The 15,428-nt window shown below is 41.7% G+C and overlaps 1 non-coding gene across 1 annotated transcript; it reads left to right on the top strand.

Moving 5' to 3' along the window:
- Positions 1-1,706: 1,706 nt before the first annotated feature.
- On the top strand, positions 1,707-1,781 carry Trnal-caa (transfer RNA leucine (anticodon CAA)). The gene has a single exon. It is a non-coding gene; the product is annotated as a tRNA-Leu (tRNA).
- Positions 1,782-15,428: the final 13,647 nt, after the last annotated feature.

Here is a 15,428-nt window from a genome sequence, read left to right as displayed (position 1 = left end):
TCTTACGGTATTTTCTGAATCCTTACAGATTGTTTGGTAATAGATCTTTCCCTTCGTGGTATTGCGTGACGTTCTAACACGGTATAGATTCTAGAATCTTACTCTAAAATGATGTTAGTTGTTTGAATTTTCTCATTTTGAGAGTACAGAAGGGCGATATGTCTTAACTGTAAAAAACATTCAACAGGCAGACTCGCATAAAATAGTTCTTTATTTAAGACAACAGGGTTCAACAGACTTTGTTGTGATCTTCAAGTCTCAACATATTGTTGTAGTACAAAATGTTCATTTTGCGCTGAACCTCACGCATAAGGTGTTTAGTGGATATAAATGAATATATTATAAAAGGTGATTTTTATCTGTATGACATCTTTTGCGTGAGGTTCAGCGTAAAATGAACATGTTTTACAACAACAAGATTTTATGACGTGAAGATGACAGCAAAGTCTGTTGAAACCGTCTTAAATAGAGGAATGTTTTATGTGATTCTTGCTGTTGGATGGTTTTTCCTTGCGGTGTCAGCTGTATTGGTCCGTTCCAGGCTCCATAGCCGAGGCTGCTAACGCACGTCAGTGCAATAACACTGGATGCGGAGGTGCACCGCTTCGAATCCTGGTGGTGGATGAATATTTCATTGCTAATATTTGTCCAGCTAGAGGAGGAGAAGTGGTGGCGTAATCTTCCCGACCATGTCTCTGAACCAATGTCCTGGATTAAATTCCAAACCTCTATGCAGTGTCTCACGAAGTGAAGACATGAGTGTCACATGTTAATGGTGATCTCATAAAATATGAGAAATGGTATAATGATGTAATACCTGTTATTTTGACAGATATCTCGGGGCTGCTTTCCAGACTGTCGTTTATGGGAGTCTGCAGGCAGCGGCCATGGAGAGACGATGTAGAGGAACGCTCTTAGTTCGCGGTAGTGAGACTATGGGCGAACTGGCAGAGGAAGTGGAGCGCTGTGAGAGAGGCGTAGATGGAGACTCCTGGTTCCATGAGAGACTTACACAGTCTCATCCGATCGTCTCAGTTTGCTGCGACACTGCAGTGGCGTACACTAACTTCAAAGGTTACTACATGGCCTGTGTCATCCGGGTAGGTTCTGAAACTGAATGCTAGATCACCTACGTCACATCATGCGGTACGCCTGTTCCCATAACATAATCATTTGATACAAAATACTAAATCGTTAACTTTATACAATAATTACAATGTCTCGAGAATGAAATTTTCACTCTGCAGCGGAGTGTGCGCTGATATGAAACTTCCTGGCAGATTAAAACTGTGTGTCGACCGAGACTCGAACTCGTGACCTTTGCCTTTCGCGGGCAAGTGCTCTACCAATTGAGCTACCGAAGCACGACTCACACCCGGTACTCACAGCTTTACTTCTGCCAGTATATCGTCTCCTACCTTCCAAACTTTACAGAAGCTCTCCTGCGAATCTTGCAGAATTCGAGTCTCGGTCGAGCACACATTTTTAATCTGCCAGGAAGTTTCATATCAGCTCAAACTCCACTGCAGAGTGAAAATTTCATTCTGGAAACATCCCCCAGGCTGTGGCTAAGCCATGTCTCCGCTATATCCTTTCTTTCAGGAGTGCTAGTTCTGCAAGGTTCGCAGGAGAGCTTCTGTAATGTTTGTAAGGTAAGAGACGAGATACTGGCAGAAGTAAAGCTGTGAGTACCGGGTGTGAGTCGTGTTTCGGTAGCTCAGTTGGTAGAGCACTTGCCCGCAAAAGGCAAAGGTCCCGAGTTCGAGTCTCGGTCGGGCACACAGATTTAATCTGCCAGGAAGTTTCAATTACAATGTCTTCTACACTACTACGCCTGTATAAAGACAAGTTGTTGTCTAACGTTGTTATCAAAAATATCGGAAAGTTCCCGATCGATTTACGTCAGGTTTCTACACATATTCTAATAAAAGCTCAGGGAGACATAAGCTATATATTTTTAACCTAGATTTTATGTGTACATAAATACAATAATTCGGTAACTGAAGATGGTAACGCCGTGTAGGTTTTAATACGATGGGCAGTTTAATGGCTAGTTAGCAAATATACCGATGATGGAAACACCATGTAAATAACGAATGACAAAGGCATGAGCTTCCACCGACATGCTTGTAGCGTCCTTTGCAGCTACACCATCCTCAGTGTGAATTAGAAAGTTGCCAGAGTGACCTCGCGTGCTAAGAGTTTGCTTCCTATTGACACTGAATATTTTCCGTGAGTTAAAGGAGGTTCTTATGAGTTTCTAACGCTATTCTCATTTAATGTTTCGATTATTATGTGATTAAAAACCATTCTTTCGTGTATGAAATCATGTAAATAGATTTTAACAAATTTAAATATTTTTCAGTACAGTTGGGAAAAACTTTCATAAGACACCTGCAGGTAATAACGTTATTTCTGTATTTTTCTCATGTACGTGACAATATGGGTAACGCCCGTCAAAATCTTCGTGTAAGGTGGACTACTAAGGATCCACGGAAGGCTCCTGAAACAGCTATGTCTGGATTTACTATTCGGACGCTTCGAGACTAGCTGACCAAAAGTGAAGAGAAGACGCCAAATAGGAAACTTGTCCATAATCCAAAGCAACAATTCTCAAAAGAGAGTTGGTTAATATTGATCCGTCAGCAGCAGCAGCAACGACTCTTGCAAATTCTGGCGAGAAATCTCAGTTAAAGCACACTCCAAGTCTTGTCCTGTGGACTTATACTGTACTGTGTTGGTTACTTCTACGACGAAAGGAGCAAGGTCAGGATTAGTGTACACAGTGTAAAGCATGGTATAATGAAGCATGTGATGATTGATCTCTGAAAAAATCGGGACTGTGTACACTCTGCAAATATGGCTGTTCTGAACCTCGAAGTGACTGAATTACAAGTTCACTGTACGCTAAAATTTTGCATTGTTTCCATAATTGTGGAATGTATCACGTCCATTACTGGTTACAATTATGCATTTTCTTTATTTTTCACTTATTTATGGTACGTTTGGTGTCATAAATGTGAAATAATTTCAGTGTGGCGTTATTGCCTTCGCTTCTCCTTACAAACACCAGTTTTTCCTTTCCTACATAAAAAACTATATCTAGAAAAAACACAAAATATAGCCCAAATTATTTGAAAAGGAATTCATAAGAGAGGTGTCAGGGCATAACTAACTAAAAATTAGACATTTTACACATATATATACGGCATTAGAGACCATTAACTGAATGCATGGCTTTATTACATTCAGTTGCTTTATATAAAGAGGAAATGTTTTTAGCTAAGTCTTTAAAAGATCTAACCAAATTTACTTCCGATTTTTACGCGATACTTTCGTCAACATTCGGATGGACGTAGGCTATATATCTTAATATACATAATGTGTGAATGTATACGTAGTATATAAAGGAGAAACACTTTGTCCAAAACTCTCGAAAAATTCTCGATCGATTTACTTCATAATTTACAGAATACTCCAATGAATATTCATATGGACATAGAGCATACATTAATCAAATATCAAATATCTCGATTGGCTCGTGACCATTTACTTCAAATGAACTACCAGGCAGCCGTAGTCTATTTTAAATGTACATAATATATAAATGCAAATATAATGTAGAAAAAAGAAACGTTGTTAGGAAATGTCTCAATATTCTTTACAGATTTGCTGCAAATTTTTATACGATTCTACAATAAAAAATCAAAAGGACGTAGTCGATATACTTGTTAAACAACAATGTGTAGGATTTCTGTTAAATACATAGCGAGAAGGAAAATATTTACTATTAAAAAGTCTTGATCACGATTCTTTATCAAGGTGACCGGTTTCGACCACTACTGTGGTCATCTTCAGACCATTGAGTGGGAACCTCTTTCTGTTGGAGAATCACTACAGTAGTGATCAAGACTTTTTCTTTTCCGTAATGTATTCAAGAGAAAGAAAATGCCGGGTTCTGTTGCGAAAACTGCAGTTTCGATTTCTTTTATTCCATCAGTTTCAACTATGATAGGAGGGCTGTAAATCGTTAGCCACTTTATTTCTCTGATATATATTCTTTCACCTTGTGTATCCTTTCAAACAAAAAATAATGCGGTGTTTTGTTTCCTTCCTTGTCAGTTCTATGAAAAACTGGAAAGTTGTTTTTATGGCTTATGATTAGACAACTACTACGGGGTTTGACTCGTCCAAAACTTTGCAATCCTACCCATTAACAAATTAAAACTACGCGAAATTGGCACTGAAGCTGCTGTCCTCAATCTAGATCCAGCAGCAATCTCATCCCCTATATACTAACGAGCCTAACTGATCTACTCATTCATTAGCTACTTCAATTCCTAATCATTGTTTCGTTTGCAGTAACAATAATGAAGGCTCAGGGTCAGAGACAGGGGTAGGAGGACAAAGAGTGAGGGAACGACGGTATCGACAGAGAGAAGAGGTGATGAACAGAGGGGGGGAGGGAGGGAGGGGGGGAAAGGAGAAAGGAGCAGAGATGGACAAGGGCAAGGGGAGGAGGAGAGAATGGAGAGAAGAAGTTTACGATGTATATCCGGTTTTCATACACATTAAGCAATTTCGAATCATTGCCTAGTTCGCTAGTACACACAAAAACATAACATGGACCATTTAAATATATTTGCATTATTTTAACTGAACTTATAATACACTAAGGCACTAGCGTACTATCGTCACACAAGTAGACGTGGTTTACTGATACAGTAACTTAACGTAACTGTGTAGGATAGCCGCTTTGTTGAGTATAATACACATGTAATCAATTAAAATTTTTAACAATAGATGCAAAACGACCTGCTATACTTTCTGGGCAGCAAATCAAATACCAGTCGAAGCAAATAAATAAAAAATACACAACTAAATACCCAAATTTCAATATAGATGCCGCTAATGGCGTAAAACTGAAATGGAATTTATTAGAGTGATTTTTTGAGAAAATCCCTTTAAACACTATTTAACTTTTACGTAATTTTGTAGTAAAACTAATTTTGTTTGGATTCACCTTGTCTACTAGAAACTGTACTAGGAAGTAAAGTAAAGTACATATCAGTGTCCTCTAAAGCGCTAAGCTTAAAGCTTACAAGTATTTATTAATATCATATGAATAATTACTGCACTTTAAATGTTGTTGTCGGCCGCCGTGGCCGAGCGGTTCTAGGCGCTTCAGTCTGTAACCGCGCAACCGCTACGGGCGCAGGTTCGAATCCTGCCTCGGGCATGAATGTGTGTGATGTCCTTAGGTTAGTTAGGTTTAAGTAGTTTTAAGTTCTAGGGGACTGACGACCTCAGATGTTAAGTCCCATAGTGCTCAGGGCCATTTGAAGCATTTTAAATGTTTTCCGTGTTCATTTATTGAAGGAAATCTTAACAACGGAGTTGGACGAAGAACCGAACTTCCTATGCTTTCAGCAAGTCAATATAGATTAATTCTATCAGTTAATCATCATTTCTGATGAACTCTTTAGGCATTTGTAGTGCATTTATTCCTTAATATGAATCGATATCACTGATGTAGTTGCACTAGCTGCCATAATGACTTCATTACAACACGATGATCGTCCACTGTCCTTGCAAGTCTATGTAATAAATTATTGTTAAGGTCAGTTTCAGATACACTGTTTCATTTATGTTAATTACATCGCCTATAGTTCTTCTCTGTCATGTAACCGGGTTCACAAAGTAATTCTAAGTTTCTGTAACTCTAAATTTTTACATCGTCCGGACGTTTTAATGTGACCATCTGTCAAAAGCTTGAATAACCACTTTTTGAAATGCAGACAGCTGCGAGTCGTCCAGGAAGAGAGTAAATAAAGTTCTGGAAGATAGCGACAGCGAAGTGCGGCCGTGCTGAGCCCAATGCCGTTACCTGCTGCGCTGGGTTTCTCGGTTGAAGGTCCTCGCTGCGAACAGCTCTATCGAAGAGGTCACGCACTGTCGATTGGGTTTCAATCCCTGGAGTCTGGTGGCCAGGGAAATACGGTAATACCATTGTGGTGCTCTTCGAACCATGCATGTACACTCCGAGCTGTGAGAAACACTACAGTGTCCTGCTGGTAGATGCCATCAAACTGTATGTGGGGGAACGACGTGGTCTCCAAGGATAGGTGCGTACGTATTTTGATCCACTGCGTCTTCCAGAATGGTAGATCACCCTGGCAATGCCACGAAAACGTACGCATGCCGTGTTTACTTTCAGACGTTTCACGCCATCCACGCCAACGGCCATCTGTACAGTCAAACATAAAACGTGATTCGTCTAAAAAGGCACTCAGTGCATGTCCAGCTGCAGCACTTGCGTCCAAATTTCTGCCTTCGTCTCCTGTGGACGCCAGTCATTTTGGGCCCATAAAACAGGTGCTTGCTGTGTAGGCCCGTTCGCTGAACGGTCGTTGAAGAGCCACCCCGTTCATATAGGAGGTCACTGGTTCAGCAGTTGCTCGTCTGTTCCCACGTATACATCTCCGCAGCCGTCATTCACCCTTGTCATCAATGGCCCATGATGCACCACAATATTTATGGTGCCGGTTTTCAGTATACTGCCATTTTCCCATTCACGCTAATACTTTAACCACAGTGCCAAGCGAACAGTTTACAAAATGTTCAAAGGTTTGTGAATTCCAAAGGGACGAAACTTCTGAGGTCATCGGTCCCTAGACTTACGTAATACTTAAACTAACGTATGCTAAGGATACACACTCATCCATGCCTGACGGAGGACTCGAACCTCCGGCGGGAGGCGCCGCGCGATCCGTACATGATGCCCCAAACCACACGTCCACTCCGCGTGGTGAACAGTTTACAAACTTAGCCATTTCGGAAATGCTTCCACCCTTCACACAAGAGCCCATGATCACGCCCTTTCGGACATCAGATAAATCGCTCCGATCCCGCATTACGGCAACGCCTTCACTCTTTTCCCGCACCCTGATCACACCCATTATGTTCCCTCCACTCCTGGTGCTGCCCTCTGCCATCTGTGAATGATTATTGCACGTTAGCGTCGAACGTAGTGGTGGTTACATTAAATGTGACTAGACCGTATATAAGGTTAGTTTATGGTAGTGACGTATCTTGGATAATATCCAGACAGATTACAAAAATCGATGTGTGTATGTTCCAAATCTCCTCCCAAACAACTGGACCGATTCCAGTCAAATTTGGCACACGTATCCCATATTGCCAGGTAACAATTGTTGTGGAAGTAATAACCATCTATCTATTATAGTTCAGGAATACGACATCACAAACTACAAGATTGAAAAACTGCCACATCATGCATGACGTTTATGTTTATTAGGTCTGTGCTCCTAAAGCTATTAGCAATAAATTTCTCAGACGGCATGAAAATGCGTCGCTACAAAACTAAATCATGGTACCACACACAGTTCAGAAGATATAATGGGCCGGCCACGATGACCGAGCGGTTCTTGACGCTTCAGTCCGGAACTGCGTGACTGCTACGGTCGCAGGTTCGAATCCTGCCTCGGGCATGGATGTGTGTGATGTCCTCAAGTTGCAGTAGTTCTACGTCTAGGGGACTGATGACCTCAGATGTTAAGTCTCATAGTGCTCAGAGCCAAGATGACATGCGTGGAAAACTGCTGCATTACGAATGAGGTTTAAATTTATTATTTCTGTCCTAGGAATTCTATTCGCAACATATTTCGCAGACAGTGTCCACATATGTTGCTGATTGTTGCTACACATTTTCATGAATACATGGAAATGCATTTTTTTCGATATTAAACACCAACTCTTTTTTTTCGTTTCTAGTAGAATATTGGGAAGATGAAAAACTGAGAAAGGTCGGGTTTGTCAGCAAGTTTGCAAGAAAAACGTATACGGAAGTCACAATGTCCAGCAATTAAGTGGAATGTACGGTGGCCGTGGAACAGGTAATCGGGTAATATTCTGCTTAAAATGGCTGTATGTCCTTCGAGCCAAAACAGGCACATTTTAAATAAAGAAAAAGGCTTTACGACAAAAAACGAAAAGACATAGTGGAGCGTTATTCATTCAAGTACGAAATTTTCCACCCCAGGTAGACAGAAACAAATTTTGGAGCAGACAGCCGGCCTGCAATTGTCACTGGGACAGACGTCGTGACGGTGGCGACGTCTCCAACAGTGCAGCCAACGAAGTGCGCCGTTTCCTCAGAGTCTCGCGCGGTGGCCTCGGGTAAGGCAGACCCCCACTAACCAGACGTTTCCCCGCCGCTAACCCGCCCACAGTAGCTGTCCAAATCAGTGGTTCCCAACCAGCGGCTCTCTCAGACCGCAGACGAAACTCGATGCGCGGCCGCAAACACTGACCGCACGCCGGAGCACACTCACCTCTGTCGCTCTTACAAAACAACTACTGGGAAAGCAAGAAGAAGAAGAAGAAGCTGCTTGTGGGACCCACCCACCGCCAACAATCTGCGGGTATCAGCATTAACATGTTGGACCTGAAAAAAATGTATCGCTCTGAAAATTCTCGTACTTTGTATGAATGGCATCCGCTATTTTCTACAATTACTACTATATCAGTCACTTAATGTACTTTTGTTGTCATCGCAAAGTCAAATTTAACAAGCCTTCCACCTACATATACTTCTACATCTGAATTTATACAGAAACTCCGCCATCCAACGTACGCCACTTGGAGGAGGGTACCCAGTATCACTGCTAATCATCCCTCAACAGAATGAAGCTACAGAAACTAAAGTTAATGGTATTCAGATACAACAAATTGTGATTTATTTACGTATTTGGTAATCTAACAAGAAAACAGACACATGAAATTATTGCTCTGTGATATAACTTACGGCTTTCTGTGTTTGATTTGAATCTTACGTTTACGTCAATGAAAAAGACTTTGACAGTACCGATCACTTCGCATAATATTAACCATAATCCCATACAAGGGAAAGGATCAAAATTAATGCAGAAATGAATCGTAAAATATTTATGGGTTTTGCATGAAGTTATAATCTTAGAGAGTTTTAATCACTTCACAAACCATTCTGAAATCTTCATCTAGTTTCTCTAGTTAAGCCCTCTTCCGTATTGTCACCTTGGTAAAAATGAGAAGGATTTTTATTCAGTTTCCTCTTGGTATGCAGCATCTAAGCTACGCAAATTCTTTCTGCAACTACATCAAGACGACTACTCTGCAATTCACACTTAAGTGCATGCAGAGGGTTCATTGATACACTTTCACTCTATTTCTCTACTGTGACAATCGCGAAAAGTGCATGGCAAAAACGAACACTTAAATATTTCCGTGCGAGCTCTGAATACTCTTGTCTACTTCCTAGGTAGATGGCCGTCAACAAAATATTTTCACATTCAGAGCAGAAGGTTGGAGATTGAAATTTTGTAAAACGATATCGCCTTAACTAAAAACGTCATCGTTCTACTGATTGCCACAACAGCTCGCGTATCATATCCGTGACACTCTCTCCCCCACTTCATGATAATTCAAACAGAGCTGCCCTTCTTTAAACTTTTGCGATGTCCTTCGTCAGTCCTATCTAGTACGAATCTCATACAGCACACAATAATCTAGCAGTGGATGGACAATGTGGTATAAAAAGTCTTTTATTGTATTTGTTGCATCTGCTAAATGTTCAGCCAATAAAACGCAATATTTGGTTTGCCTTTCTTGAACATTTTCTGTTTGATCGTTCTATTTTAAATTGTTCGTAATGGCAAATACTAGGTGTTTAGTTGAATTAACAGCCTTTAGATTCGTGTGATTTATCATATAACGGAAACTTAACAGACTCCTTTTACACTCATGTGGATGAGCTCACACTTTTCATTATTTAGGGTCAATTGCCACTTTTATCACCACACAAGTATCTTGCTAAATTATTTTTTAGTTGATTTTAATCTTTTAATGACTTCACCAGACGGTAAATGACAGCGTCCTCAACAAACAGTTTAACTTGGCCGTTGAGATTGTATCCTGAATCATTTATATATATTATAAACAGCAGAGGGCCTATAACACTTCTTTGGAGAACGCCGGACAACACCTCTGGATCACCCAATGACTTTCTTTTAATTATTAGGAAAGGTGACATTTCTGACAGGAAATCATAAATCCATTCACACAACTGAGACGATACTCCATAGATATGATATTTGATTAGAAGTCGCTTGTTAGGGATGGAATCGAAAGCCTTGCTATAAATGTGGAATCAGTTTCAGGTCCCCTGTCGATAGCACTCATTACTTTGTGAGAATAAAGTGCGAGATATACTTCACAAGATTGATACTTTCTTAATCCGTGCTGACAGTGTGTCAACATATCATTGTCCCGAAGGTAATTCATGATGTTCGAACAAACTGCATTTCGAAACTTCTACTGTAAATCAATGTCAGTGATACCGATTCGTACTGAAAATAGCGTTTCCGTACTTGGGAAATGCTAGGTGTTCGAATGCTGCGTTAGTTGAGAAGATATGGCGTGAGAAACTTGAAATATAATAGGATTGATTTCTAGTTATTACATTTCTACAACAGAAGCTTATATATTAACTGATATTAGTCTGTGATAAAAGCTGCTTATTAATTAAATTAGAAGTAAGTAACAGCTGCAAAATGCTAACATGAATTTTTTACAGACGAATGGAAGAACTGGAAAAAGCCGACCTTGGCGAAGATAGTTTGGATTCCGTAGAAATGTTGGAACACGAGAAGCAATATTGACCCTACAACTTACTTTAGAATATAGATTAAGGAAAGGCAAACCTACGTTTATAGCATTTATAGACTTAGAGTAATTTTTAGACAATGTTGACTGGAATACTCTCTTTCAAATTCTGAAGGTGGCAGGTATCAAATACAGAGAGTGAAAGGCTATTTACAATTTGTACAGATACCAGACGACAGTTATAAGGAGTCCAGGGGCATGAAAGGGAAGCAGTGGTTGGGAAGGGAGTGAGACAGGGTTGTAGGCTATTCCAACGTTATCAAATCTAAATATTGAGCAATCAGTGAAGGAAACAAAAGAAAAATTCGGAGTAGGTATTAAAATCTATGGAGAAGAAATAAAAACTTTGAGGTTCCCCGATGACATTGTAATTCTGTCAGAGACAGCAAAGGACTAGGAAGAGCAGTTGAATGGAATGGATAGTGTCCTGAAAGGAGGATATAAGATGAACATCAACAACAGCAAAACAAGGATAATGGAATGTAGTCGAATTAAATCAGATGATACTGAGGGAATTAGATTAGAAAATGAGAAACTTAAAGTAGTAGATGAATTTTGTTATTTGGTTAGCAAAAAACTGATGATGGTCGACGTAGAGAGGATATAAAATGTAGACTGGCTATGGCAAATAAAGCGTTTCTGAAGAAGAGAAATCTGTTAAGATCTAGTATAGATTCAAGTGTCAGGAAATCTTTTCTGAAAGTATCTGTATGGAGTGTAGCCAAGTATGGAAGTGAAACATGGACGGTAAACAGTTTAGATAAGAAGACAATAAAGCTTTCGAAATGCGATTCTACAGAATAATGCTGAAGATTACATGGGTAGATCACGTAACTAAAGAGAGGTACTGCATAGAAATGGGGAGAATAGGATTTGTGGCACAACTTGACTAGAAGAAGGGATCAGTTGGTAGGACACATTGTGAGGCATCAAGGGATCACCAATTTAGTACTGTAGGGAGGTGTGGAGGCTAAAAGCCATAGAGGGAGGTCAAGAAATGAATACACTTAGTAAGTTCAGAAGGATGGAGGTTGCAGTAGGTACTCGTAGATGAAGAAGCTAGCACGGAGAGCTGTCAAACCAGTCTCAGGACAGAAGACCAGAACAACAACAGTTAACTAAAGGCAAAGTTCATACACTAATATAACTGCCCGGTAACGCACACATCAGTGTTACAAATGCCAATTCAGTTCGTGTTCTCTCCCATAGAAAGTCCAAAACCATTGCTGCGGATGTCAACCGTCACAAACCTCAGATAATTCTAGAGATGACAATCAAGGTCTACTGCAAGTATTCCGCACGATATCATCCGAAGCTGTGAGCTAGCTGACAGTGCACAGTGGCGTAACTAGTGATGTGATACTTCTGCCGTTTTTATAATCAACATTGTGTGTAATTGGTGGCGTAAATTCAAAACTGTGTGCATAAGAATACCGAAAAAAAGGTTTTTGTTATCCCCAGCGGATATCACAAAGCCGTGTTAGGCTGTAGGTTCACTCGACGCATTGCCACATTTGAAAAGAGGAAAAATCGCACATCTCCGCCTTTACTCACCTGTTGTGTCTGTATCGCTCGACTCTTTGAAAAGGTGCAATTTTAGAATCTGTTGTGGTTGGCAGGAGAGCCGACACCGTATCACTAGAGGAAGCCGAAAGGCACGCGTTTTAGCTCACGCAAGCTGGCGTGAGGTCTGGAACAGGACAAGGAAATTAGAATTTAGAAAAACGGACGTAGCTGGTGGAATACTTAACTTTAATCCATTAATGACGAACGTCGGTTTTGACGGTACATATTTCTCAATATCAATAGTAACTGATAATTGCTAGGTCGTAGCAAATAACGTAGCTGAAGGCTGCGCTAACTTTCGTCTCGGCAAATGAGATCGTATTCAGTCAGTGAACCATCGCTAGCAAAGTCTAGCTGTACAACTGGGCGAGTGCTAGAAAGTCTCTGTAGACTTGCCGTGTGGCGGCGCTCGCTCTGCAATCACTGATAGTGGCGACACGCGGGTCCGACGTATACCACCGGACCGCGGCCGATTTAAAGGCTACCACCTAGCAAGTGTGGTGTCTGGCGGTGACACCACAGAATCCACTGTGAGCAATGGTGCTTTTCGATGTATCTGAATACAACAGTCCACTTCAAGCAGCTTCATTGGTCATGCTATTTCCAAAACTGGTTAAGACTGACTTGCCGCGCGCGCTATTAGCCGAGCAGGCTGAGGCGGGACTGTGCGGCTGACCCCGGCGGAGATTCGAGTCCTCTCTCGGGCATCGGTGTGTGTGTTTGACCTTAGGATAATTTAGGTTAAATAGTGTGTGAGCTTAGGGACTGATGACCTTATCAGTTAATTCCCATAAGATTTCACACACATTTGAACATTTGTGAACAGACCTGCAGAACTGTCACTGACAACGGGTGTCACTCGTCTCCCGTCACTGGCGGTTGGTTTCTTCTTACAACCTCTTTTCTTACGTCGTGATACTCCAAAAGAGAAGGCAACTCCGGTAAAAGAAATGGAGAAAAATCCATCGCAGCACGAAGGAAGTAACCGAACGGAACAGAAATCGATGTGATGTACATGTGCAGAAACACAAATGATTACAATATCATGAAAAATTGATTTATTCGACTGAAGGAGATTCCGAAGTTGAGCAAACCAATAACGCGTCGGCCTACGTGTGACCGTTATGCAAGCAGTCATTGGGCTTGGTGTTGATTCATAGAGTTGTTGGATGTCCTCCTGAGCGATATGGTGCCAAATTGTGTCCATCGTCAAAACCACGAGCTGACCGGAGGGACCTGCTCGTAATGCTCCAAACATTCTCTATCGGTAATAGATCCGGCGACCATTCTGCCAAAGGTAGGGTTCAGCAAGCTTGAGGGAAAGCAGTAGAAACTCTCGCTGCGAGTGGACGGGCATTGTCTTGCTGAAATTTAAGCCCAGGATGGCTTGCTGTTGTGCTGTATGGGTGCAACGGAGCGTAACCAGAGGGGTCATGCTACGAAAGGCAATGGCACCATTACTCCTGGCTGTGGGGTCATGTGGTGGGCGATGGTCACGGTGGCATTCGACTTCCGTCCGGGACGTCTTCAGATACACGTCTTCGGCCTGGCATCTTCTTGATTGGAGTAGAATTGCCTTCGATGAATAGTCTCACTTCGAAATGAGCCCTGATGAGCAGCGTAGATGTGACTGGAGACCACCGGGTCAGCAGTGGGACACCAGTCTAGCTGTTACCCCCCCGTACGGCCCGATAACCAGGAGTGAGGGTCTAGGGTGCCATTCAGCACAGCGGCACGTCCCACCATATTCTGCAATGTGTTTCGTTGTTTTTCATGGCTAGCCGTCCTGGGCTTACATTCCAGCAAGATAACGCCCACCTGCACATGTCGAGAGGTTCTACTGCCTGTCTTCGTCCTTCCCAAACCCCAGGTTGGAGAGCAATGTGGCCACACCGCTACCCAACCCAGAACGATCGGAGCATTATGGGCAGGGCACTCGAACCAGCTTGGACGTTTGACGATGTAACGCGAATGGCACGATATCGCGCAGGAGAACATTCAGCAACACTTTTCATCCAAGTCAAGCCTAATAGCTCCTTGCATAACCGCCAGACGTGCTGAATTTGCGAAGATCTTTGTGTTGAATAAATCATCCAATTTTTTTTAAATTAGTAATCATCATTTCGTTATTTCTGTCCCACTCGGATAATTCCTTGGTGGTGCGTCGCCCTTTTTTTGTCTGACATCGTATAGTAAATTTTCTTGAGACAGAAAAACTTCAGTCGACGAAGTTGTAGTAATTAGTTCGTCTGCACGTGTGCATCACGTCTGCCGATTTCTGTCCCATTCAGATAATTCCTTCACGGTGCGTCAATCTTTTTTTTTTTTTTTTTTGTCTTACGTCGTGTAGTGAATTTTCTTGAGACTGAAAAGCTTGAGTCCACTAATCAGCATGGCATTAGAAAGCTCGTACGAAATTCAGCTTGCCCTTTTCTCACATCAAGTTCTGCGAACCATGGATGAAGGGCAATAGGAATTCTCTATATTCTGAGAGTTCCGAAAAGCATTTGACACGGTGTCCCAGTGCAAAAAGTTAACGAAGGTACGAGAATACGGAATAGGATCCCAAATACGTGAGTGGCTCGAAGACTTCTTAAGTAACGGAGCCCAGTATGTTATCCTAGACAGAGAGCGTTCACCAGAGACAAGAGTATCTTCAGGAGTGCCTTAGGGAAGTTTGACAAGACCGCTGATATTTTTTATATACATAAAATATCTCGCGGATAGGACGGGCATCAATCTGCGGCTCTTCACCGATGATGCTGTGGTGTATGGGAAGGTGTCGTCGATGAGCGAATGCAGGAGAACACAGGATAGAATTCCTATTGGTGTCAAGAATGTCAGCTAGCTCTGAATGAAGAATAATATAAGTTAAGGAGAAGTGGAGGAAAAACAAAGCCGTGATGTCCGGTTACAGTCTTAGTGAGGTGCTGCTTGACACAATCTCTGCGAATAAATATCTATGCGTAACGCTGCAAATGTAAATGAAAAGGAATGTGGGAGGATTGTGAAAAGGTCGACCTCAGTTTCTTGGGAGAATATTAGAAAGCGTGGTTAATCTGTGCAGAAGACCGAATAGACACTAGAGAGACCCATTCTTGAGTACTTTTCCAGTGCTAGGATCCGCACCAAGTCGGACT

Source organism: Schistocerca gregaria, chromosome 7, assembly GCF_023897955.1.
Source record: "Schistocerca gregaria isolate iqSchGreg1 chromosome 7, iqSchGreg1.2, whole genome shotgun sequence".
Lineage (NCBI taxonomy): Eukaryota > Metazoa > Arthropoda > Insecta > Orthoptera > Acrididae > Schistocerca > Schistocerca gregaria.
Note: the sequence above shows the minus strand (reverse complement) of the source record. Positions and strands in the feature narration are given on the sequence as shown.